General features: G+C 46.3%; 1 protein-coding gene across 1 annotated transcript in view; it reads right to left on the bottom strand.

Annotated features, from left to right (window-relative positions):
* PLEKHG5 (pleckstrin homology and RhoGEF domain containing G5) overlaps positions 1 to 25,083 on the bottom strand; it is a 254,737-nt gene that overhangs the window by 158,276 nt on the left and 71,378 nt on the right. The window lies entirely within an intron of this gene.

Genomic DNA, 25,083 nt, shown 5'->3' with positions numbered 1-25,083 from the left:
ATGTGTATACACTGCACCACAGCAGGTGACTTCTTTCTGCACAAATCACCTGCCTGCTCGGAATACAAAGACAGGGGATATATATATATATATATATATATATATATATATATTATATATAGTGTGCCAGCCAGTGCTCTGATGGGTCATAATAATCAGTGCCATGTCCAGGGCTGTCGCTTTACTTATCTGCATGTATTATCATAGGAATATTGCTGTAAAAGGAAGATGATTTGCATTGTTACCCATAGCTACCACTTAGGTATAAAGGTCATTTTTCTAGTGCAGTTTGAACAATTGAAAGCAAAAATGTAAAGTGTTGCTATTGGTCACCACACTTGGGAGGGCTGGGAACCACGAACATATATGTTACTGACAATTTTAGAAAATAAATAGCTAAAAATCTAAAAAATGTTACATGATAAATATTATGTTACCTCAGTGATTGGCCAACCTTCATTGTACCAATATACATCTGTCACCTTATGACCTCAAGTTGTCAAAAGCGCCACCTTATGCCCAGAGACCCCAATTTGTCACAGTCTGCCACGCCATGTGCCCCCATGTCCCAAAAAATAGGGTCATGGGGGCACACCATGTGCCCCCATGACCCTCATACAATTGCCCACACATTCCACTCATAACTCCTCACATGTTTGTAAACAATAGTACAGTCCAAAAAACGGCTTCTCTTTAATCTGGAGCCTGCAGAGGAAGCAGGTGAATGCACAGTATACTCCTCTGACTGGCTGTGTGATCTAAGGTCACGTTCATAGGTGCCAATTCTGTGGGTGCTTGAGGGCCCAAGCACCCACGATAATTGTTGAGCACCCACCTGCTCAGCAGCGGCCCTCCCGCCTGTGTCCCACTGCACTCTCCCTCCCTCGTCGCTGGCACAGGTACTGTGTGGGAATTTATGTACCTGCACTGTGGGGGCATTTATGAATTTGGCACTGTGGGGGCATTTATGTATTTGGCACTGTGGGGGCATTTATGTATTTGGCACTGTGGGGGCGGGGGGGGGGGGTTGTACATGGAACTGTGTGGGCATGTATGTATTTGGCACTGTTGCCATAATTTGAAAATTGGAGACAACTGTGCTGCATAATATAAATCAGTATTATTTTGTGACCACGCCCCTTTCCCATGAAGCCACTCCCCTATATTTTTGGCTTGAGCACCCACCAGCAAAAACATAAATCGGCACCTATGGTCACGTTATGCTGGGGTCAGCGTCTTTCCTTCAGCCTTAGGGTTAAATGTACTAAAGTGTGAGTTTTCAACAATGAGAGATGTTGCCCATAGCAACCGATCACATTCTAGCTATTATCCTCTAGAACAGGGATGGGGAACCTTAGGCTCTTCAGCTGTTGTTGAACTACACATCCCAGCATGCCCTGCTGCAGTTTTGCTATTTGGTCATGATAAAGCTTTTGCAGGGCATGCTGAGATGTGTAGTTTAACAGCTGGAGGGCCAAAGGTTCCCCATCAGTGCTCTAGAAGGTGCTAGATAAATGATTAGTGGAATCTGACTTTGCACTTTACAAAAAAAAAAAAACACTTTAATAAATGTACCCCTTTTTCTCTGCAGGGAATGGTTATGGAAGCAGTTCTAGTACTTGGAAGATATGTTCTAGCACTTGGGAGGTACGCTCTAGCACTTGGAAGATATGAGCTAGCACTTGGGAGGTACGCTCTAGCACTTGGGAGGTACGCTCTAGCACTTGGGAGGTACGCTCTAGCACTTGGGAGGTACGCTCTAGCACTTGGGAGGTACGCTCTAGCACTTGGAAGATATGAGCTAGCACTTGGGAGGTACGCTCTAGCACTTGGGAGGTACGCTCTAGCACTTGGGAGGTACGCTCTAGCACTTGGGAGGTACGCTCTAGCACTTGGGAGGTACGCTCTAGCACTTGGAAGATATGAGCTAGCACTTGGGAGGTACGCTCTAGCACTTGGGAGGTACGCTCTAGCACTTGGGAGGTATGCTCTAGCACTTGGGAGGTACGCTCTAGTACTTGGGAGGTACGCTCTAGTACTTGGGAGGTATGCTCCAGCGCTTGGACGATATGAGCTAGCACTTGGGAGGTATGATTAAGCACTTGGGAGATATATCATCTAACACATGGGAGATATATCATCTAATGGTGCCCACACACGCACCGATCCCGGCGGTGCGATGCTATGCGATGGGGTGCGCACTCCCGCGGCACCTCATCGCACAGTACAAAAAGTATGTGCTGCACATACTTTTTGTACTAGCTTTTTATTGCAAAGCATCACATCGCATGCACATCGCATGCACAAGGGAGATACGCTCTAGCACTTGGGAGGTACGCTCTAGCACTTGGGAGGTACGCTCTAGCACTTGGGAGGTACGCTCTAGCACTTGGGAGATACGCTCTAGCACTTGGGAGGTACGCTCTAGCACTTGGGAGGTACGCTCTAGCACTTGGGAGGTATGCTCTAGTACTTGGGAGGTACGCTCTAGCACTTGGGAGGTACGCTATAGCAGTATGCCACAATAGTAGTCTGCTGTGAGAAATTGTTAGCAACAGGTGACGTGTTCTGTAGATATAGGGGACAATGCCAAATGGTTTGCACTCTACGCACACAATCTCAGTGCTAGTAACAATCTCACCATTGCAGTACAGTACACATATTTGTATATTATATTACAGCATGCAACCAGCAGAGCTATTACTGCTTTTTATTAAGTATTATTAAAATATCTTCTTTAATACTGGGTCACAGGAACAGGTTTATAGAAGAGCGCAGGGATTAGTACTGGAAAACTGCTAGTTATAGAAGAAAGACTATATTTAGCCTGATAAACCTAATTGGTGACGTCTGATGTTATAAATAGACCTTTCTTCTTGTACACCGTTGTGTGATCATTATATTATACATCACAGGTATGCACATAACTCTGGGAAGGCCATTGGTTTCCTTGGGTTGAGTTTACCCAATCTGATCTGTCCCCTGCTGTTATCATATGTCGCGGCCCCCTTTTAGTCACATGCAGGGCAGCCGAGAGGAATGCCGGGCCCCGGTAAAATTTTGGGGGTGTGGCCTAAGTGTGTGTGGTGTGGGCACCTCCCACACTTAGGCCACGCCCCCAAAATGTTTAGAGGAGGGTGAAAGAAAACTCTAAAAACTGTAATCTCAGAGGCAGCACACACCTACAGCATGTGCTGTGCTGACAGCAGGTTCAGCATGACCTCTCACGCTGTCACTGAGACGCTCATGCTGAGTCTGCTGTCAGAACAGCACATGCTGTAGAAGTGTGTGCTACTGTTGCTACCCGAGAGGGACAGAGGGGGAAGGGAGGGGTCGGACCAGGGCCCCTGCAGGGCCCCTCCAGCAAGCCTGGGCCCGGGTAATTAGTACCTGCTCCCCCCCTCTCTCAGCTCCCCTGGTCACATGTGCTGGGAACAGTTAATATGTATATTATAAAAATGCACCTATCAGAAAATGGAGGTACCCAGTATACAGATTGACTCATGCTTCTTGTGAGTGGATATTCCTGTGAAGGGTGTGGCTTATGTTCTCGACATTCATTATATCAACATGAGAATGTGACAAGTCCACCCTGATGTTATGTTTTGCAGGGGTCGACATTAGTGATGTTGACATCAATGTCTACCTTCTGTTTTCAACATTGTGTACGTCAGCATCAATATCTGAGACATAGGGGAAATGTATCAAACCTCAGAGAAGGATAAAGAAGAAAGAAAGCAATTACCAGCCCTAGCTGACATTTTGCAAACACTGGTAAATTTAGTAAGATGTATGAAGATGAGATGTTGCCCATAGCAACCAATCTGATTCTATCTATTATAGTCTATAAAGTGTGAAAAATAATAATAGGTAGAATCTGGTTGCTAGGGGCAACATCCCATCTTCAATAGAACTCTCATCTTAGTAAATTTACTTTACAGCCTTTACCATGGCAATCAGAAGCTGATTGGCTGGTATTGATAACTCTCCACAGCTTAGTACATTGCCCCCTTTGTGTCCTGTCCCCAACTGAGCAACACTTGAATTAATCCATCGGGTACCATCTAGTCGCCACTGATGCAAAACACCTTAATTCCCCCATAGAGATGAGCAGCATTGTTTGCCTTTTATCATATAGCATATGTGTGTTATGCTACAGGTTATGTCCCTGTGTATTTATTACATTGTCACCCCGTGGTCCATGTGTAGCGAGCATGGATTCCTAATTCCCCTCCCTTCTGTAGATAGATCTAAAGCCCTGTACACACGGGGCGATATATCGCTCACGCTGAGCGATATATCGCTCGGTGTCTCGTTTGCATCAGCGACCAGAGATGGTGGCTGATGAAAAAGAAACTGCCGGGGGAGCCCGGCAGTGGAAATCAGCTGCAGCGATCACTACAGGCAGAAAATGGGAGGGCGCACCTGGCGATTTATCGCCGGTGCACACTCCCATCGCTGGCAATATGGTCCCTCAGCGACCATATTTCCAGCAATATTTGCTATAATCGCCCCTTTGTGTACGCACCATAACAGTCAGAGGGTCACCATATTTAATAGTGAGACTGACTATCATAGGAAGACTAATTAGGACATGGGAAGCAGGAGTGCAAACAAGTTTCCAATAGGGGGAATAGGACGCTACAGAATGTGAAAACATGTGAAAATGGGCAGTCAAATCAACAACAAGACTAAACTGTCAAGAACAACGTTGCATCTGCCCATACTTGGGACATACTAAAAGAAATGACAGTGGAATGACAGTCTGATCTGCAGATAAGGAATGCCAATTGACTATAATGGGAGAAAATGACATTTATATTAATATTTCTGAAATTATTGCACATATCAACTATATTTTTGGTATACTTCTTGCTAAGACCATTACACATATTTTACATGCAGAATGACGCGGAATGACGGCTGCCTCCTATGGAATGACGGCCTTTTAATTCGCCATCTCATTCCATAGGAGGCAGCCGTCATTCTGCATGTAACATATGTGTAATGGTCTTAGCAAGATGTGTACCAAAAATATAGTTGATATGTTGAATAATTTCAGAAATATACATATAAATTACATTGTCTCCCATTATAGTGAATTGGCATTCCTTATCAGCAGACCAGACTGTCATTCCTTTAGTACATCCCCCATACTTCTATCCGCAGATGCGCAAATCATGGCGTTTGCTGACATGGCTCTTCTCTCTTCTCCCGAAGTGGCAAGAATAAAAGTAGGCATGTATGCATGTATACATATACCCCACCTACAGTGCGGCACGGTTTTGCCCAGTTGCTTGCTTTTTTAATATACTTACAAATATGTATCAGACCCTTTGTATAATAATAATATTATTTATTATTAATAACAATATTAAACCAAAAATGACAGTAGGAGTTATATTATACCCCTTTCACATCGCACTTTTAAAACGGTATATTGCCGTTTTTTTCCCATTTTAAAATGTTTAAGGCTGCAGTGTGAAAGTGCCAAAGTTGATTTACCGGTTAAAGCTAACTGGTATTTCAACACGTTTAAAAAGCAGAGTCCTACACGTTTCAAAGCCGTTTTTTAGGCAGTGTGAATGGCTCTATTTCAATGGCTTGAAACGTGTCCCTTAGGGGGTTAAACGGGTTGAATGTTTGAATGGTATTAAATGATTTATAAAACGGTTTTCACCTGCAATGTGAAAGGTCTCAAGGCTCAGACCCGTTTTAAAGTCCCATTTAAGAATACCGTGTCATTGCCCATTTCTGCAATGTGAAAGCAGTATTAGCTGCTGCCACTGGCAACGTAAGAGTTAACACCATTGCGTGCGTGTAATTGAGGAGTGGGGATTATCCTCTGCATGCATTGTGATCACTGTCTTCTGCAGACGCAGCACCTTGACCTCCTGTACATTCTCATGAGGAAGATGGAAAGTAGATTATATCCAGGAGGACCCAAGCCTCGGGTTCTTTCCTTGCAGTCACACCCATGCACAAGCCAGCCAGGAATATTTACTGTAACGTCTAATCACAAGGCAGTGATTTGTGACTGCCATGCCTTTTCCATGTAATGTTATGCTTATTTTGAAAATTGCAATTTTCACTTGTGCACCAGGTATTTATAGCGACTCTTTCATGGGCTGATGAAAGCCGTCCCTATAGTAAACATGATGTTTAAGACTAGACAGCAGTGAGTCACGCTCGGGAATAATAGCAGCCTTACTGCAGCACTTTGCAGCTGTAGGACCTCATTTCCTGCGCACTAGACTGAGCACTTATGCTCTTATCTAAACAAGTCGGGAACACGTGGACTGTGCTGATGAAAGGGAATGGGGATTGTGTAGTGAGAGCGTACACTCTTCCTTTCATATATTCTGCCATATCAAATGTACAGTTACAAGGAATGACGTGAAGATACTATAATCCTGTTTATCTTTAACATGATGTAGCGTAGCGAATAATCATGTTTCGTATTCACTGGTCTGTTCCGAGTTATAGACTAGCGCCTGATTAACCAATAGGCTGATTAGGCTGCAGCCTGGGGCGCAAAGATTGGGGGGGGGGGGGGGCAGACGCCTTGCAGGTGACAATAATTGATGCCATGCTTGTTAGCTATCTCCCATGTACAGTGGGGGGTAATGCTATTATTAAGGTGACTGCCAGATGGCTGTGCCAATGTAACTTACTGATAGAACCATTACTTTATGTACTTGTACGCCAAGTGGGCGTATATGTACAAGCCAAAGTCTCCTTAACACACCATAAGCATTAAATCCTACATGCCAGTTGTATAACCTTCGTTACATGCACATGGGCAGTATGACTGGCGAGTCCCTGAGTGCCCAAACACGTGTGTTTAGCAGTATTACACGGGGAGCTACATGTGTATTAGTCTAGGATACCTGGGACCTTTAATCAGGCCCTGATAGAGACTTCACAGTATACTGGGTTATGGGAACTTTCACACCTATTTTGACAAATTAACTTGGCACTTAAAGGGTTAAGCCCCCCCATCCAGTGTTCCCTCTAAGCTGTGCGTGTGTGCGCGTGCACACAACTCGACGAGCGTGCGCACAGACATTACAACAGAGCGCACAAAGCAGCAGTGGTCCCTTTTTGCAGTTGTGGACTCAATTAATGTGTGTTTCACCCATTAACTACATTGTGTGCTGTGTTTTGAATGTTTAAATGTTTAATATCATTTTGAAGTAAAGTTAACACAAATGCTGAATGTCATTTTCCAGTTATATATAATTGATGCACAAAAATTTTAATTTCCTTCCAAAGTTGCACAGCCAAAATCTTTTGCCGCACACAGCCTTCGTAAAAGTAGAGGGAACATTGCCCCCATCCACTAGTGCGTTATAGCCAGGGGTGGATTAACCCCTTCCCGACATATGACGTACATTTACGTCATATGTCGGTTGGGGGTGAATCAAGCCAGCTCACGGAGTGAGCTGGCTTGATAGAGAGCAGGTAATGGCTGTATATTACAGCCATGTCCCTGCTCTCACGGCCACGAGCGGCGAGTTCGCCGATCGCGGCCGTTTAACCCTTTAAGCACCGCGGGCAAAGCGCCCGCAGTGCTTAAATAGCTGATCGGAGGGGGGGGGCGCCCCCCTCCGGCGCCGATCGGGGCCCCCCGCAGCGCGATCGGAGGGTGCCGATCGGTTGCCATGGTAGCCAGGGGTCTAATGTAGACCCCTGTGCTGTCCGTGTATTCATACCTATTACATCCTGCCTCAGGCAGGATGTAATAGGAAGTGCAAAAAATCACTACGTTCAGCCATAGAGCTCTATGGCTGAACCTAGTACAGGCGATCGCGCCCCCTAGTGGTCAAGTACACTAGGGGGCCTTGTAGTAAAAGTAAAAAAAAAAAAAAAATAAAGTTTAAAAATAAAAAAATAATAATAAAATATTAAAAGTTCAAATCACCCCCCTTTCCCCATTTCCCAAATAAAAATAAATAAATAATAAAAAAAATAAACATATTTGGTATCGCCGCGTTCCTAAAAGTCCGATCTATTAAAATATAACATTAGTTATCCCGCACGGTTAAAGGCGTAAACGGAAAATAATCCCCAACGCCAAAACTACGCTTTTTGGTCGCATCGCCTACCCCAAAAAAAATAGCTAAAAGAGATCAGAAAGTCGCCCATATCCCATAATGGTATTAATTAAAAAGTACACTTCAGCCCGCAAAAAATGAGCCCTCACCCAGGTCCGTAGGTGGAAAAATAAAAAAGTTATAAGCCGCAGAACATGGCGACGCGACGCAAATTCGAAAAACCGTAACATTTTCTATTTTTTTTTTTAGTGGTAAAATGTAACGAAAACTATATAAGTTTGGTATTACCGGAATCGTAACGACCCATAGAATAAAGATAACCCATCATTTTAAACGAACTATGAACTCCAAAAAAACCGTAACCAGCGCAAAATTGTGGAATTGCGTTTTTTTTTTTTTTTACCCCACATTGAATTATTTCCTGATTCCCCAGAATATTATACGGTATAGTAAATGGTACCATTAGAAAGTACAACTTGTCCCGCAAAAAAAAAGCCCTCATGTGTCTATATAGCCGGAAAATTAAAAAAGTTACGCTTATTTGAACACAAGGAGGAAAAAAAAAAAAAAAAATTACCTTAAAAGGCAATGTCGGGAAGGGGTTAACAATTGGGTGGGTGGAGCTTCAGCTCCAGGCCCTCCCATAAAAATAGGCCCACGTCCAACAGCAGACCATGGCGAATGCCTTGAGAGTGATTTGAAACAGGGCTCGTAATCTTTTATATACGCTCACGTTGCTGGTTCATTCATTTGCAGCATGTAAGCAATGCATCAGCTCAGCAGCAGCTACAGTATGTTATGTAGTCCATGCACTACAGCAGTGGTTCCCAACCCTGGTCCTCAAGTACCCCCAACAGTGCACATTTTCCAGGTCTCCACACAGAATCACAGGCAAAATAATTAGCTCCACCTGTAGATTTTTTAAAATGTGTCTGAATAATGAGTGCAGCTGCTGGGTGACCTGGAAAACATGCACTGTTAGGGATACTTGAGGACCAGGGTTGGGAATCGCTGCACTACAGGGAAGCAGCCCTGTGTAAGCTGGGAGGCTGCAGTACACTCAGCAGTCACCAGGAAGCGCTGTAGAGGTTTTTAATGAAAGGAAAGTAGGCGCCGTCACACTTTTGTCATGATCCGCACCAACGCTCATCAGCAGGAGTCTGGTCTGCAGGAGCCCCTCCTTTCCTACTCCAGTGGCCTGCAGGCTGAGGCAACTAAAGGTCCACATACATTATGGAGACTTCTCCGCTCTGAGAAATTGCACATATGGTCAATGACTATACTGTATGTCCATGTGTGAGGTACTGGAACTTGCCATGCCCTTTTCTCATCTTTGCTCCCCTGATTAGGCCAATGTCTGGGATTAGTAAGATTCCCTATGTAAATATATCCAATTTTAGTCTGGTACTATGACAACTACTTTGTATGAGGCATTTTTAATGTACAAAGAGATTTTTCAAAACGAAATCTACTTAAGTGGAATAAAAGTTTCCGCTGTTAATCGAGGCAGCTATGGAGAAGCTGCAGAGGCAAAACAACCGGCACCAACAACTGTCTGAGTGGGATCATTTGGTCTACAGCAAGTTGGTCGACAGTCATTAGGTTGACATCATTAGGTCGACATTGGGATGGTCCACAAGTTATTAGGTTGACACAAGCATTGGGTCAACATGGTCTAGGTCGACAGTCAAAATGTCGACATGTGGTTTCTCAGGGTTTTTTACCTGAATGTCGACACAGTAGACATGTATGCTGTTTTGACAAAAGCCTGAATAAAGGCTGAAACGTTAACCTGTGAGAGGCAAGCGTCAGTCCGTTTATTTCAGACCCCAGTGCCGCGGTCCCTTCCCTGTTTGTATACAGACTCGGCTTGTGCAGGGTCCTCACCGAGGGCACGGGGCATAAGGTACATCCGGAGCTGAGTGCCAGCTACCCCGTTTATTTTAATATACATTGTTATTTATATATTTCATAAAAATTTTACTGTAGCCCACCTTAATTTTTTTTAAGCACTGTGGACTGCTCACTGTACGGAGGACCTGGAGGGAGGCACTTATTAGTACAGTGATTACCACAGTGTCTCCGTCAGTCTCTCTCCGGCTCACACACTGTGACTGACTGAGCGCAGGGAGGATCTGCGCGCCGCTCAGCTCAGCTGCTGGATACACAGCAGTCAATAGACTGTGTGTGTGTGTAGAGTAGCCAAGAGCCGGGAGCCGGCAGCAGTGAGCCTGAGCCATTGCCGGATGCGCAGGGGGACCGCCGGACCCAGCCACTATGCTGTGATGTAATGTGCATGGCAGAGTGGGTGGGCAGTGGCGGGTGACGAGCGGCGCTGCCGCCAAGATATGATAATTCATGTCTGCGGCGGCGGCGCTCGTCACTCGCCGCTGTCCACTTGCTGTGCCATTTAACAGAATGTCAGCCTGCCTGCTGCCCTTAATTGGTGCCGCCCTGAGGCCGGTGCCTCACGGGCCTAGGCACAAATCCGGCCCTGATCGCATATGATACATTGTATGGAAAAAGACCGCATACAATGTATCATATGCAAATACTGGTTGGTGGAGCATCCAATGTGATAACCCGTCCTAGTGGATGGGGCCATCAAAGTTGACAAGTTTCTGTGCAGATATGTCCACTAGGGGGCTGATTCTCATTGTGACGAACCTGCTGCTGCATTTGTGTCCCTTCTGCTATTTATCAGCCCCTCTGTGCATGTGTCCGTGTGCCTACACGCCCCCATCGATGTTTACCCATCCGCAGCAGTCACCAGTTGTATCAGTTCTTTCACCCACCCCATGCTGTATACACCATATCAGTGTCAAACACAGGACATCTATAGAGGGGGGTTTTCCAAATGTAATCCAGAATCTCCAACTCTGCAGCGCATTGGAGTAAGTACGAGAGTCTGGGGGAGCGGTAACAGCCCTGAAATTTGGTCTTTTTATACACTGGATACTGTATGGAATATAGTATTAATATGTAACAGTACAGATGGTATATAGTATAGGCTGTTTCAAAATTGTAAATTAAATAAGTGGCCAAGAAAACATATAATAAATAAATACACAAACATAATAGAACCAGTACTGCACTTTCTAAGCTCACAATCTCCCAATTCATGGTATGGATCCTGTCTCTTCCTCCTGGTAGCTGCTCTCTGGTCCAGTGCGATGTTTGAGGGCTCACATCCACACATACAGTAAATGTGCTATAACAAGCTGATACACTAGGCATGTGCAGCAGCTCCGCTCAGTTCCTTTCACTGCATGATGTGGTGGCAGCTCTACTGATCATATTATATACCAGCTATTGTTATCATAATTTAAGAGGAGTAGGGTTTCTGGCTAACCAGAAACCCCTCTGCGTTCAGGCACAGATACAGAAGGGGGGAATGGGGCAACCCCCCCCCCCCTAGAGTCCTCGCGCCTCATGCTGGCCACTGTCCCGGACAGCCGCCAGCAGCAACATGTACAGCGGCCCCACTCCATTCTGTGAGGGAGCCAGGAAGTGGCTGTGTGTGTGCGCTGCGCGGTGCTCCTGCTGAGACTTTAGCGGTGCTGTGGCCTCCGAGCTGTGTGTGTGACCCAGTACTGCTGCTTACAGGTCCCTGCACCTGCATCCCTTCCATAGTCACTGACTAGCTGCGGGTATGTGAGGTGCCGGGGTGCTACGTGCGGCACTAGGATGTGTGTGTGTGTTGCCGGGTGCGGGTGTTTGTGCCCGGGTATATGTTGTATGCACAGCGGGGATGCGGGGCACTGTGTATTGCACACACACACACACTGCTAATATGTCACCTTAATAGGGGAACCACTCACCCCGTGCCCCTGGAGGAGTAAGAATTGGTAAAGGGAGGGGATAAGACTAGGAAGGTGAGAAGTCAGGACTGGAGAGTGGGGGGTCAATATATTCCCCCTCCCCGCTCTAGAATAAAAGTATAGTTCTACCCCTGCCTGCATTTGCCTATGAATATAGGGGGCGTCCCATCCGCACCCCACTACATTCAGAATTACTGCTATTCTGTACCTCTGACAACAGGCAACCTGTTTCGCCCAGCCACTGAAACAAGCCAACAGCTTCACACTAAGGGTGGCCATACACAAGCAGATTTATCTTCAGATCTGGCTGGTTGGAACAAACACATGGTTATGGATGAGAGAAAATGACAGTTGACCATTTGCTTGGAAATGCTGGAAAACTGACAAACTGTCACTCATCGCAGTACAAATTTGGTTGGAAAATGGGCAAAACCAGGTGGGGCAGATGGAACATGTGCAGAGAGAGTTAGATTTGTGCAAGTTATTTTGTTTCTGTGCAAGGTACATACTGGCTGCATTATTTTTACACTGCAATTTAGATTTCAGTTTCAACACACCCCACCCAAATTTAACTCTCTCTGCACATGTTACATCTGCCCCACCTGCAGTGCACATGGTTTTGCCCATTTTCCAAACACATTTGTACTGCGATCAGATCAGAATAAGGGCCTTAGGGGGAGACGCATCAAACCTTGGAGAGAGATAGTGGTAAATTTACGAAGATGGGAGTTCTATTGAAGATGGGATGTTGCCCATAGCAACCTATCGGATTTTAATTCTTATTTATTTAGCACTACTAGAAGATAACAGATACTGATTGGTTCCGTCTTCAATAAAACTCCCATCTTATACCCCGTTCTCACTGCCGCAAAAACCCAGGTATTTTCCGGAACAAATGGAAAATTCCCATGTCGCATCTCTGTGTGAAAGGGTCTTTGTGAAATTCCCAGGTGTTATGCCCCGGGAATTAGACACTGTTTTTTTGCAGGGTTTTTCCTGGGTAATACACGGATGTACGGCTGTGTGAACAGCACAGACCCGTGTTTTTCACACATGATGCCAAAAAACAATCTCATTGGGGGATTTAATCATGTGATATGTGACGTCCATTATATGCTACGCAGAGGAGGGCAGAAATGGCGTACTGGAGGGATGATGAAGTGTTGGAGCTGCTGGCAGTGAGAGGAGAGGAGGAGATTAAAAAACAAGTCACCGGCACAGTGAAGGACTCCACGATGTACTACAATATCGCTAAAATCCTGTCTGCCCGTGGCATCATCAAAACCCAGCAACAGGTAGTGAACAGACTGAAAGCCTTGCGGAAGCAGTACACTAAGGTCCATGACCGAAATAGGAGGAAGAGTGGTGGGGCCCGCATTGACTGGGCATTTTATGACCAGTGCAATGTGATCTTTGGGAACTCTGCACTGGCGAACCCCACATCACTGTCCTCCTCCAGCACTTTTGCTGCCAGTGCTGCAATGAGTGTGAAGATAATGATGCAGCAGCAGCAGCAACACCTATTGATCGGGTGGCCATAGATAGTGAAATGGATGCCTGCTCAGTCCAAGATGAAGTTCTGGAAACATCAGTTGTCTCGCAGACTTCCACAGTGGGTGAAGCTTCATCACCGCCGTGTGGTCAGCGAGCACCATAACGACCACTGTCCCCATCTGCGTCTGTAACAGGGCACCGTGCTGAAGGTAGTAGTGCAGCCCGTGAAGCAACGTACCGAACAGAAACTACATGTCCGCAGTCACTCAGCAACAGTAAGTTTTTCAACTCCATTTCCACATACCTATATAACAGGGCTGCCGACCCTCCCGGAATTTCCGGGAGTCTCCCGAAATCGGGTACCTCCTCCCGGCCCCCGGAAGGGTGGGCAACCCTCCCGGATTCAGGGGGGACCCCCGCTGACCCCCGGATTGCGGCATTAAAATGCCGCAATCCTCGGGTCTCAGAGGAGGGGGCGGAGCTAAAACGTCACAATCGCGTCATTTTAGCCCCGCCCCCTCCACGGAGATCAATGAATTTGCTGCTTTAGCAACATGGGGGCGGGGCTTAGTGATGTCACTCGTAAGCCCCGCCCCCCGAGCGGCTGCTGAAACTCTTCTCTCCGGGCTTCTCCCGGAGAGGAGAATCTTAAAGTCGGCAACCCTGCTATATAACATAGTCCACAGTTTCCATAAATACAAAATATCGCAGCATGTACCTATTGTGCAGGAGGGAATAGGCCTCAAGGACACTGCTTTTGTATTTATGTATTTCTCACAAATGAACACAAACATGCTTGTGTATGTTAGGGATCTGATTCAGGCCTGTCAGCAACATTGCTAACAGGTCTGAATGAGAAGTCTGCTGCAATTCCCCCCTTACCAGCCTGACCCCATTGTGCAGTCCTTATGGTGGGTTCCTAGTGTGTGGCCACCAACAACGTAATTTTGAAAGGTGCAAAAACATCAATATTTCAGGCTACTGTACTAATGTGTGGTGTTTGTTCTTCCCATAGTTTACAATGTCCCATAATGATGGAACACCTGAAGGAAATGAATGAATCTATGCAAGCGCCTGTCTTGTCTCCAGCGATATATAGACAAGATGCTTGTCTCCAGCGATTTATGGACAATGAGCGTGATCTACAGAACACTTTCATTTCAGCGATTGCTGGTATGCATGAGTGTATAAACCGTGAAAATAGAGAAACTCAGTTGCAGTTCCTTAATAGCCTTCTCAGTAGAACACAAGGCTATGCTCAGCCCCAGCCACCAAAATTCTTTTGAGGGCAGTTATCAAATGTATAGCAGAGGGCAACCAAATTTTTATCCCCCAGCCCAAGGAAGCATGGCGGCACACAGTGTGTCACAGCCTCCACCAGTGTCACATCATTTTCAACAGTATCCAGCTGGGACACAAAACCATCCACCAATTCCTCCCCATGCCCCTGAGTATTTAGTTGGTACAGCACGCCCTCCATCCAACCCACGGCAGGCTCCTGAGTATTCTGCTGGAACAGCACGCCCTCCATCCAACCCACGGCAGGCTCCTGAGTATTCTGCTGGAACAGCACCCCCTCCATCTAACCCACGGCAGGCCCCTGAGTATTCTGCTGGAACAGCACGCTCTCCATCCAACCCACGGCAGGCCCCTGAGTATTCTGCTGGAACAGCACGCCCTCCATCCAACCCACGGCAGGCTCCTGAGTATTCTGCTGGAACAGCACGCCCTCCATCCAACCCACGGCAGGCCCCTGAGTATTCTGCTGGAACAGCACCCCCTCCATCTAACCCACGGCAGGCCCCTGAGTATTCTGCTGGAACAGCACGCCCTCCATCCAACCCACGGCAGGCCCCTGAGTATTCTGCTGGAACAGCACCCCCTCCATCTAACCCACGGCAGGCCCCTGAGTATTCTGCTGGAACAGCACGCCCTCCATCCAACCCACGGCAGGCCCCTGAGTATTCTGCTGGAACAGCACGCCCTCCATCCAACCCACGGCAGGCCCCTGAGTATTCTGCTGGAACAGCACGCCCTCCATCCAACCCACGGCAGGCCCCTGAGTATTCTGCTGGAACAGCATGCCCTCCATCCAACCCACGGCAGGCCCCTGAGTATTCTGCTGGAACAGCACCCCCTCCATCTAACCCACGGCAGGCCCCTGAGTATTCTGCTGGAACAGCACGCCCTCCATCCAACCCACGGCAGGCTCCTGAACAGCACACCCAGCAACTACTCGCCGTCCGCCTGAGTTTGCAGCTGCTCCACATAGTGATGAGCAGCCTGCATCTGGCCAAAGACTTTTCTACCCCTGTTACCAAGAGTTGTAAAACTGTTTAAGCTGGTTACAGTATTTTCTTTATATGTCTGTTCGGCTGGTCTGCCCAGATTTAAACTTATCCATTATTTAAAAGTAATACAGTTTTATATTATTTTTCATATATCTTGAGTTACAAATTGTTTAACTATGTACAAGCATGTGGGTGCCAGTCGGGATCCCGACAGGCATTCACCCGACGTCCCGACTGTCAAAACACCGACAGCCGGGTTCCCGCAAGCAAGCGAGGGGCATTGTTGCGCTCGCCATGCTGTCTGGGTCAGGCCAGTCGGGATTCCGATGTCGGGATAATGACTGTCGGACTCCTATACCACACCCCAAGCACGTATATAGTGAAAATCACTTTAATGTACATATGAATAAAATATGTACATAAAAACATAAATGTCTTGGTATTATTATTATTATTATTATTATTATTATTATTATTGTATTAAATGTTGTAATAGCCATGATAAAATGTATGCAATGTGCTGGAGAAAAAAAGGCCTATTTAAAATGACAATCTTTAGCCAGCCAATAAAAGCTGTTTTAAACAGCCAATCACAGCAATTTGTACAAATTTCCCAACAGCCAATCAAAGCTGCTATTACATTCCACACACTTGTTGGAAGGCAGACCATGGAAAGCAATGTGAAAGGGGCAGACACGGGAAATTCCCGGGTCTGAGGTGCAATGTGAAGGGGGTCTGTTGAGCTGACAAGCTCTGTGCCCTGCCAAAAAACCAGCAAGAAAAACCCGGGATTTTGCAGGGGCGGCAACGAGAACATGGTATTAGTAAACTTACCCCATAAAGTGGAGAAGCTGCTCAAAGCAACCAATCAGATTGTGCCATTTATCTAGCACAGTATTTATTATCTCTGTGCAAGGCTTAGTACATCCCGCCCCCATTGTTTTGTAGGCCATGTGAGGAACAGAACAATATGGGGCAATATCAATAATGAATTACACAAATGGCATTTTTTTTGGGTGTTGGCAATTTCCATAAATCCCTTGAAACATTCTCACTTCTTTTCTCCGGAACAGCTGTATGCCCACAGGGGTGTATGTTGGAGCTGGAAGGGTGTTGCAACTGATTCACAATCTTATAGTCATTTCCATAGCTGCAGGGGCACCACTGTGTGTTATTCTCTGTGGTAACAGCAGACACTGACATAACGTATGCAACATGGGCCCTAATTCTGGTTCAGTCGCAAAGGCAAATTCCTTCTCAAATGGATAAAACCATGTGCACTGCAGGGGAGGCAGATGTAACTTGTGCAGAGAGAGTTAGATTTGGGTGAGTTATTTTGTTTCTGTGCAGGGGAAATACTGGCTGCTTTATGTTTACACTGCAATATAGATCTCACTTTGAAGTAAAACCCCAACCAAAACTTATTCTCTCTGCACAAGTAACATCTGCCCCACCTGCAGTGCACATGGTTTTGTCCATTTGAGAAGGAATTTGCGAGTGAACCACAATAAGGGCCCTGAACTGTTGAGTTTTTTGCATTTACTGTGATTTGTACATATGCTAACCGGGATAAGGTCACCAATACCCCTTTCACACCAGAAAATGCAGGGACCTACAAGGGATTATGGTCCCTGGATCATGCAGGGACATTCCCGGGTTGTCCCCTTTCACACTAGCCTAGTCCCTGCATTTTCTGTTGTAAAGGGTAATATTGTGCGCATCCTGCGCTATGGCAAAAGTGCGGCTGCACGGGGACCCAGGAGACCCTCAAGAGATGCTGGAGGAGGTGGAGCTTCAGATAGACAATGTGAGCGAGGAAATGGCGGGAAATGTGTCCTGGACAGTCTGGGGAGGATGGAGGGTCTGTACAGGAGCAGCACTATTTGCTTTTTTAGGTTACTGGAGGACAGATTGGGGCTCTCCAGCAGGTGTAGTACTACAAGTTCCAGCATTCCTCTTGGGATTCTGTGCAGTGTGACTGTGTGCAACCAAAGGGATGGTGCCCAAGAATTTACGCTGGGGTGAAATGGGTATAAGTTGATCCTATTTAGTCGACCCTATTTAGGTCAACCTCCATTGACAGTCGACAGGCCTTAGGATGGCACCTGAAATAGTTTGGCAGGGCTAAGGCTGACAGGGTCAGAAGGTTGACACAAGCATTAGGTCGACAGTCAAAAAGGTCAACATGAGTTTTTCATTATTATTTTTTTGCGCCGACATGTACCGACAGGTGGAAATTCATGCCCTACAATCCACTGCGGCGGGAAAATAAAATAGTGTGCCAAGCGCATCGAGGCACTGTGCCCGAAGCATGAAGAGCGCAGCGATACTACCAGTGGTAGCCAACCCTAGCCCCCGAGAGCTACCAACAGTTCACATTTTCCAGACAACCTAGCTGCTGCACAGCTGCACTCATTAATCACTGACACATTTTAAAAGATACACAGATGGAGCTAATTAGTTTACTTGTGATTCTGTGAGGAGACCTGCAAAACAGGACTAGGGTTGGCTACCCCAGACTTAGACACAGTGTCCATGTAGACCATGCTTTCCCAACCACGGTCCTCAAGGCACACCAACAGTGCAGGTTTTAGTGATATCCAGGCTTCAGCACAGATGGTTTAATCAGAATCACTCAGGTACTAATTAAGTCACCTGTGCTCGAGCCTGGATATCTACAAAACCTGCACTGTTGGTGTGCCTTGAGGACCGTGGTTGGGAAAGCCTGATGTAGCCTATATCGACATTCAGGATTAAAAAAAATGTGAAAAAATCATATTGACCTTTTGACTGTCGACCTTGGCCATGTCGAACTTTTCAGGTACCACCCAATGCATGTCAACCTAAGTTTGGTCAACCCAATGACCCATACCCAGGCTAACCTTAGACCACAGTGCGCCAAGGGCCGGTAGTAGGGGAAACGGTTGGATACCTCTCATTCTGCCGCAAGGGATTGACACTTTCACCTGTGCTCAATCAGTGGTACCGACTAGAGTCTGATTCGGCCTTAGGCAATGCCGTTTGAAAACCAAGATCAAGGTTCAGCCGTTGTGACAGAAAAGAGATCTTTCTTTGTTCCTGAAGTAATGTCTATACTTTGTACAATGCCAGGCTCAAAAAAACAACCACTAAATGCTTTTGGTATGAAAACAGCTTGTTCGTCTGTATCCGCCAAGTTTCCTTCCAATATTCACGGAATATGTAAGATATAAACCCATTCCAGACCTGTGTCCACAGAGACGTACATCCAAAGACCACTTAAGCCCGCTGCGCCAAACCAGGATCATGAGGCCCATTTTGTTACACTAGAAATACAGTGTTTTTCTAGCTTAAGCCTGTTTTGCAACACCAAGTAATATGAGACGTTTACGGCTTATTCGGAGAGGTAAATGTATCAAATCTTCGGTCACCTCGTGTGTTCCAAAATAGAACACAAACACTGCATTTCCTTTTTGTGAAAAATCACTTTTATTGCTTAACGCCAGACCTAAAATTAGAACAAGAGTTCTTAAGATGGAAAATAAAAACCTCCACATTCATATTAAATATTACGCTGCGCTGCGGAATTCTAAACAAAATAAAGACTGATCTGAGGTGATTAAACTTGTGTATCATTAAAATGTCTATTAAACCATAACATCAAGAAGTTGCAGTTGTGTATAAAGTGCAGGGTTGCCGACCCTCCCGGAATTTCCGGGAGTCTCCCGAAAATCGGGGCCCCCTCCCGGCCCCCCGGAAGGGTGGGCAACCCTCCCGGATTCAGGGGGGACCCCTACTGTCCCCCGGATCGTGGCATTAAAATGCCGCAATCCTCGGGTCTCAGAGGAGGGGGTGGAGCTAAAATGACACAATCGCATCATTTTAGCCCCGCCCCCTCCACGGAGATCCCTGAATTCGCTGGTTTAACAGCATGGGGGCGGGGCTTAGTGATGGCACGCTTAAGCCCCGTCCCCTGAGCGGCTACTGAATCTCTCCTCTCCGGGCTTCTCCCGGAGAGGAGAATAAGAAAGTCGGCAACCCTGATAAAGTGTTCTTACAAAAGTTATTTATGTATTTGATTTTTACTGCTTTATTGTTGGGGCTGCAGCAGTTTTGTTTACTGTTGCTTCTCCCCCTTAGCACCTGACACTACCAACTTTGGCTGCTCCAGGGGGAGTTCTTCAGACCTGATTGCAAAGCTGCTTTTTTTCTCAATTGGACAAAACCATGCTACACTGCAGGTGGGGGCAGAGGTAACGTGTGCAGAGAGTTAGATTTGGGTGAGATATTTTGTTTCTGTGCAGGGTAAATATTGGCTGCTTTATTTTTACACTGCAATTTAAAGTTCAGTTTCACCACACCCCACCCAAATCTAACTCTGTCTGCACCTTTTACATCTGCCCCACCTGCAGTACAGCATGGTTTTGTCCATTTTTAGAAGAAAAAAAAGCAGATTTGTGATCAGGTCTGAATTAACCCGGTAAAAGTCTTATGCCCCCAAAGAGCTCACCTGAATGTAGGTGTGGTTTACTGGTCAGGTTGGAACTGGGGTTGACACGTGTGTTTAATTTAGCACGTTTAGCTCCGTGGAATTCTCTGTGCAGTGTTAATAGAAAACTGGGTAATAACAGACAGACATAGAGGTAGGAGGGCCCTGCTTTCAAGCGAACATTCATCAAATTCATCTATATTTTGCAACGAAAATTTCTTATATATTTGGCTACATCTGTCACTCAAAGTGTGTGTATAACAGGAGGGACACATTGCTCTGTTTCTGGACTTCTCCCTTAATTAATGATTGCCAGCACCTGTGTTGAAGCACCTTTCTAATCAATTAATACCATGTGTGAAACAGGTGATGGCAATCATACATTATGAGGGAAGTCCAGAAACAGAGCAATGTGTCCCTCCTGGAGAGGGTCATGTTGGGAGGTATGTGACTAACTCACATGACAGAGAACCAGCCCAGTGAGCCCACAGTGCCAGACATCCTCTGCCTCCCCATGTTGCCCAGCAAAGACACTGCACCAGGTGAGCGCCCCACCCACGATTCGCGCCCCCCCGTGACCCCCCCTCCCGCGATTCGCGGCAAAACACCCCCCCCGCGATTCGCGACCCCCCCTCCCGTGATCCGCGGCAACCCCCCCCCCCCCTCCCCATGGTTATGGTTGACAATGAAAAAGGTTGACATGAGATTTTGAGATTTATTTTTCATTTTTTGAATGTTCTCATATTCATTCTCATGTGTCGACATGGACACCAATGAAATGCCACACTTATGTCAACATTTACATGTGTTGACCTTTCTGTGTTGATTTTTTCTTGTGGTGATTCGCGGCACCCCCCTGCGACCCCTCCCGCGATTCACGGCACCCCCCTGCGACCACCCCCTCCCGTGATTCGCGGCACCACCCCACCCTGTGACCCCCCCCTCCTGCGATTCACCGCCAACCCCACCTCCTGCGATTCGCGGCAACCCCCCCGCGCCCTCCCTCCTGCGATTCGCGGCAACCCCCCTGCCCCCGCGACCCCCCTCCTGCAATTCGCTGCAACCACCCCGCACCCACAATATTGCAACACAATAACAAAAATTCAGTGATTACACATTTTTCAGTGCAGTTTCTATTTATGTGAGGAAATTATTCCCAGATATTACACCTGACGCACGCGGTAAGCGTTGTAAACTACCTGTACGGGAACTCACCTGACGCACGCAGTAAGCTTGGTACGGGAGCTCACCTGGCACACACAGTAAGCTTTGTAAAGTACCTGTACGGGAACTCACCTGACGCACGCAGTAAGCTTTGTAAGTTACCTGTACGGGAGCTCACCTGGCACACACAGTAAGCTTTGAAAGTTACCTGTACGGAGCTCACCTGATGTACGCGGTAAGCTTTGTAGGTAAACTTTTGAAATTACCTGTACGGGAGCTCACCTGACGCACACAGTAAGCTTTGTAAATTACCTGTACAAGAGCTCATCTGAGGAACCGCAGTAAGCTTTGTAAGTTACCGGTACGGGAGCTCACCTGATGCACACAGGAAGACACCTTGTAGCTGCACCAATAAGCTATAGATGGGCCTCCCAGTGCACCCCTTTGGCTGGAAGTGCAACTTAACACGTGAAGGAGTATGGTAAACATCACATCAAAGTCTAATCGGTGACCCCTTTATTATCACTCCTTTGAAGTGAATAAAATGGTACATTTCTGTCCTACAATACTGCTTGGTTTATTTGCTTATATAAACCATGAGTGTTCGGGGACTTCATGCCCGTCTTTGTTACACTTGTCCCCACAGCGTGTGATTTATCACTTTGCTCAGCACGCACACATACACATGCATTTCTCCGGCTGCTGTCAGTAGGACCTCACAGTATAGGCGGAGGACAGGGACATTACCCAATACAACCAAAATGAAAATGCTAAACCAGGGTTTCCGAAACTCCATTCTCATGGCTCACTCACAGTCCAGACATTAGGGATATCCCTGATTCACCAAAAGTGGGTAAATCAAACTGACTTAGGAAAAAACAGAGCCACCTGTGTCCATGCATGTATATCATTGGTATCTGGACTTTATATTAAGGATTAACAAGTGATAAAGTGGAGAATGATAAAGAGAGATAAAAGACCAGCCAAGCAGCTCCTAACTGTCATTTCGCAAACACAATCTATAACATGGTAGACAAGAGCTGATTGGATGTCTTCATATGTACCTCTATTTTTAATTTAACTATCTGTGCTCAAACATGGATATCCTTAAAACCTGGACTGTTAATGTGCCTTGAGCACAGAGTTTGGGACTCACTGATACAAAAGCACCAATTGTATTCCACAGAACAGAGTATATGGTACAAGTGAGCAGACAAACACAGAGACACACGAGTGCGGAGTTATTCCTCTGCATGTGGGATGATTGTTATGCAGACATGCCAGGACTTACGGCGCTGTAATTGTAGACAATAAGACTTGTTAAATGAGTGGATGTACAGAGCTGATGAGTCGTTATCTTGTCCGTCTGACTTGAAATAGCTTGCTGCTGCTGAATTCAGCTAAGTATGCACCAGCGGCAGGGAAGAGGGAAGTCATGTGACCTATGTACTGTGTATTTCAGACTTATTTTCTATAAACTCAGCAGAACTTCATATAAAACGGCTGCTGTGGGTTTTTTTTAACACCTTATTTGGACACCTGGGTATGACATAACGTTCCCGTCTTTTGCTGATTTTTGTGTACGTTCTATCTGTTTGATGTGTTGTTGAGGAGTTTTTTGTTGACTCTAAAAATTGCTTACACCTGGCAAAGTGGATGCTGTGATATTTTTGTGAAAAGACCAGGATGGCTAGGTTCTAGCATGGGATTTCTGCTGCACTAAGGGGTAAATGTATATTAAGAATGTTGGTTGTGTTAAGTGGAAGGTGATAATGCAGCAGCCAATCAGCTCCTGACTGTCATTTTCAAATCCAGCCTAGAACTTCAGTTAGGGACTGATTGGCTGGTGCATTATAACCTTCCACTTTATCACTTCCCCAGGCTTTATACAACTGCCCCTGAGTGTGCCCCATGTAAGGTCTTGAGGTGACAGAGCCCAACAATGCCAAGTAGCCGTCTGCAGTAGGTATGGCCATCGATGAATAGCACCAACATCGGAGCCCTGATGATAATCATCAACCATCGGTGACAAACCATAGAAGGCTATGGTTTGTCACCGATGTTTGATGATTATCACCAGGGCTCCGATGTGTATACGCCATCAATAACAGAGGTGTGATGGTGAAGCAGTGACAGGTAGGCCTCTACCTCATCCGCTGCTGCATCTCGCTTTGGCGCCTCTTTTTTTAGCCCACTACATTCACGTGTTACCATTTGGGTATGGATCATAAGGTCGACAATACGAAGGTCAACAGTCATTAGGTCGACCCCTGAAGGTTGACATTCATCAAGGTCGACATGACTGAAGGTTAACATGGGGTTAGGTCAACAGGGTCATTAGGTTGACACAAGCATTAGGTCGACATGGGGAAGGTCAACAGTGAAAAGCTCGACATGGGGTTTTTGGGACAGTGCCGCATCCCAACCGTGGCTGACTGTTCCGTGGTAGTGGTGGGTTATAGTTTGGAGACCCCCCTGTCAATCAATTGGAAGTCCCTGTGTCAGTGCTGCTCTGCTTATGCACAGGGTCTATTCCTGGAGATGGAGCGCTGGCCATGCCCCCACAGTGACGGAAATTAGGAGTGGCCTTGCAAACACGGCATTGCCGAGAAGCCGTGTCTTCTTTCTGGAGGCCACACCCCTTGCCAGGGGCGCCGAGAGCTATTTAAATTGTTAGGAGGTATGGATATAGCATGCATAGAGATTCAGATTTGGGACAGGAATCTACATTGCATGTAAAAATAAAGCAGCCAGTATTTACCCTGCACAGAATTTTTTTGAACTGACCCAAATCTAAATCTCTCATATTACATCTGCCCCACCTGCAGTACAACGTTTGAATATTTGCTACTACCACCACGACTACCACCTGCGGCGGCTTGTTACGGTGGCTGCACTCAACTTCTACTTATCATTGTAGAGAATGTACCTGATAATGCTACCTCAAAGCTGATTGGGTATAACACGGGCAATGGCTTTGCATAGTGCAAATAATACAATCTGCTGGTAATACAAGCAGATGAGCGGCTTTCCCCGAGATGATGCAGGTGCGCGCAGCAATGCTCACCACCAGGCCATACACACTGGGCGCTCAAACTTGTTTAAAAGTCGCCCAGTGTGTATGGGCCTTTAGAGTCAGATGGATTTAATTTGACCAAATGAATTTCCAAGGCCCGCACACGGATGCATCCATTTGGTGACACTGTCCCAAAAGTGACCGCATCTTCCCCTCAGCAGAAGCGGGAAAATACCAGATCATAAATGAAACATACAAAACTATAATGTGTGACAGCATATGAAACCATCCGCCCAGTGACTCACAGAAACGCGAGGAATAACATGACGACGGATGACTTCTGCATGACTGTGACGCAAACCTACCATTATTCTGTAATAAAGGAGCTTTTACACACTGTTTTGCCTTTAGAAGCATCGTGCACTTAGTCATCACTTTTGTCATGAGTATCTAAGAAAAAGAAAGATGTCCCAGCCACCACGGCTACATGATGCATCACACACTGGCTCTGATTCATGTTTGTAACTTTGTGTCTGGAACACACCATGCTGCCATGCAAGGGCAGCAAATACATTTATATTATTTCTGTGCAGGGTAAATACTGGCTGCTTTTGCATGTAGTCCACACATGTTAGACAGCAAACCTAACAGAGCATGTGCGGTGTCATCCAATCAGGTGATAGATACTCCCTGTCCACATCCTCTGACATGGGAGGAGGAGATGGGTAGGTTAACCACAAATGATTAGGTGGTATTCAGAAGTTAACTTCAG

This window comes from Crinia signifera, chromosome 19 (genome assembly GCF_055691185.1).
Source record: "Crinia signifera chromosome 19, ASM5569118v1, whole genome shotgun sequence".
Classification (NCBI taxonomy): domain Eukaryota; kingdom Metazoa; phylum Chordata; class Amphibia; order Anura; family Myobatrachidae; genus Crinia; species Crinia signifera.
Note: the sequence above shows the minus strand (reverse complement) of the source record. Positions and strands in the feature narration are given on the sequence as shown.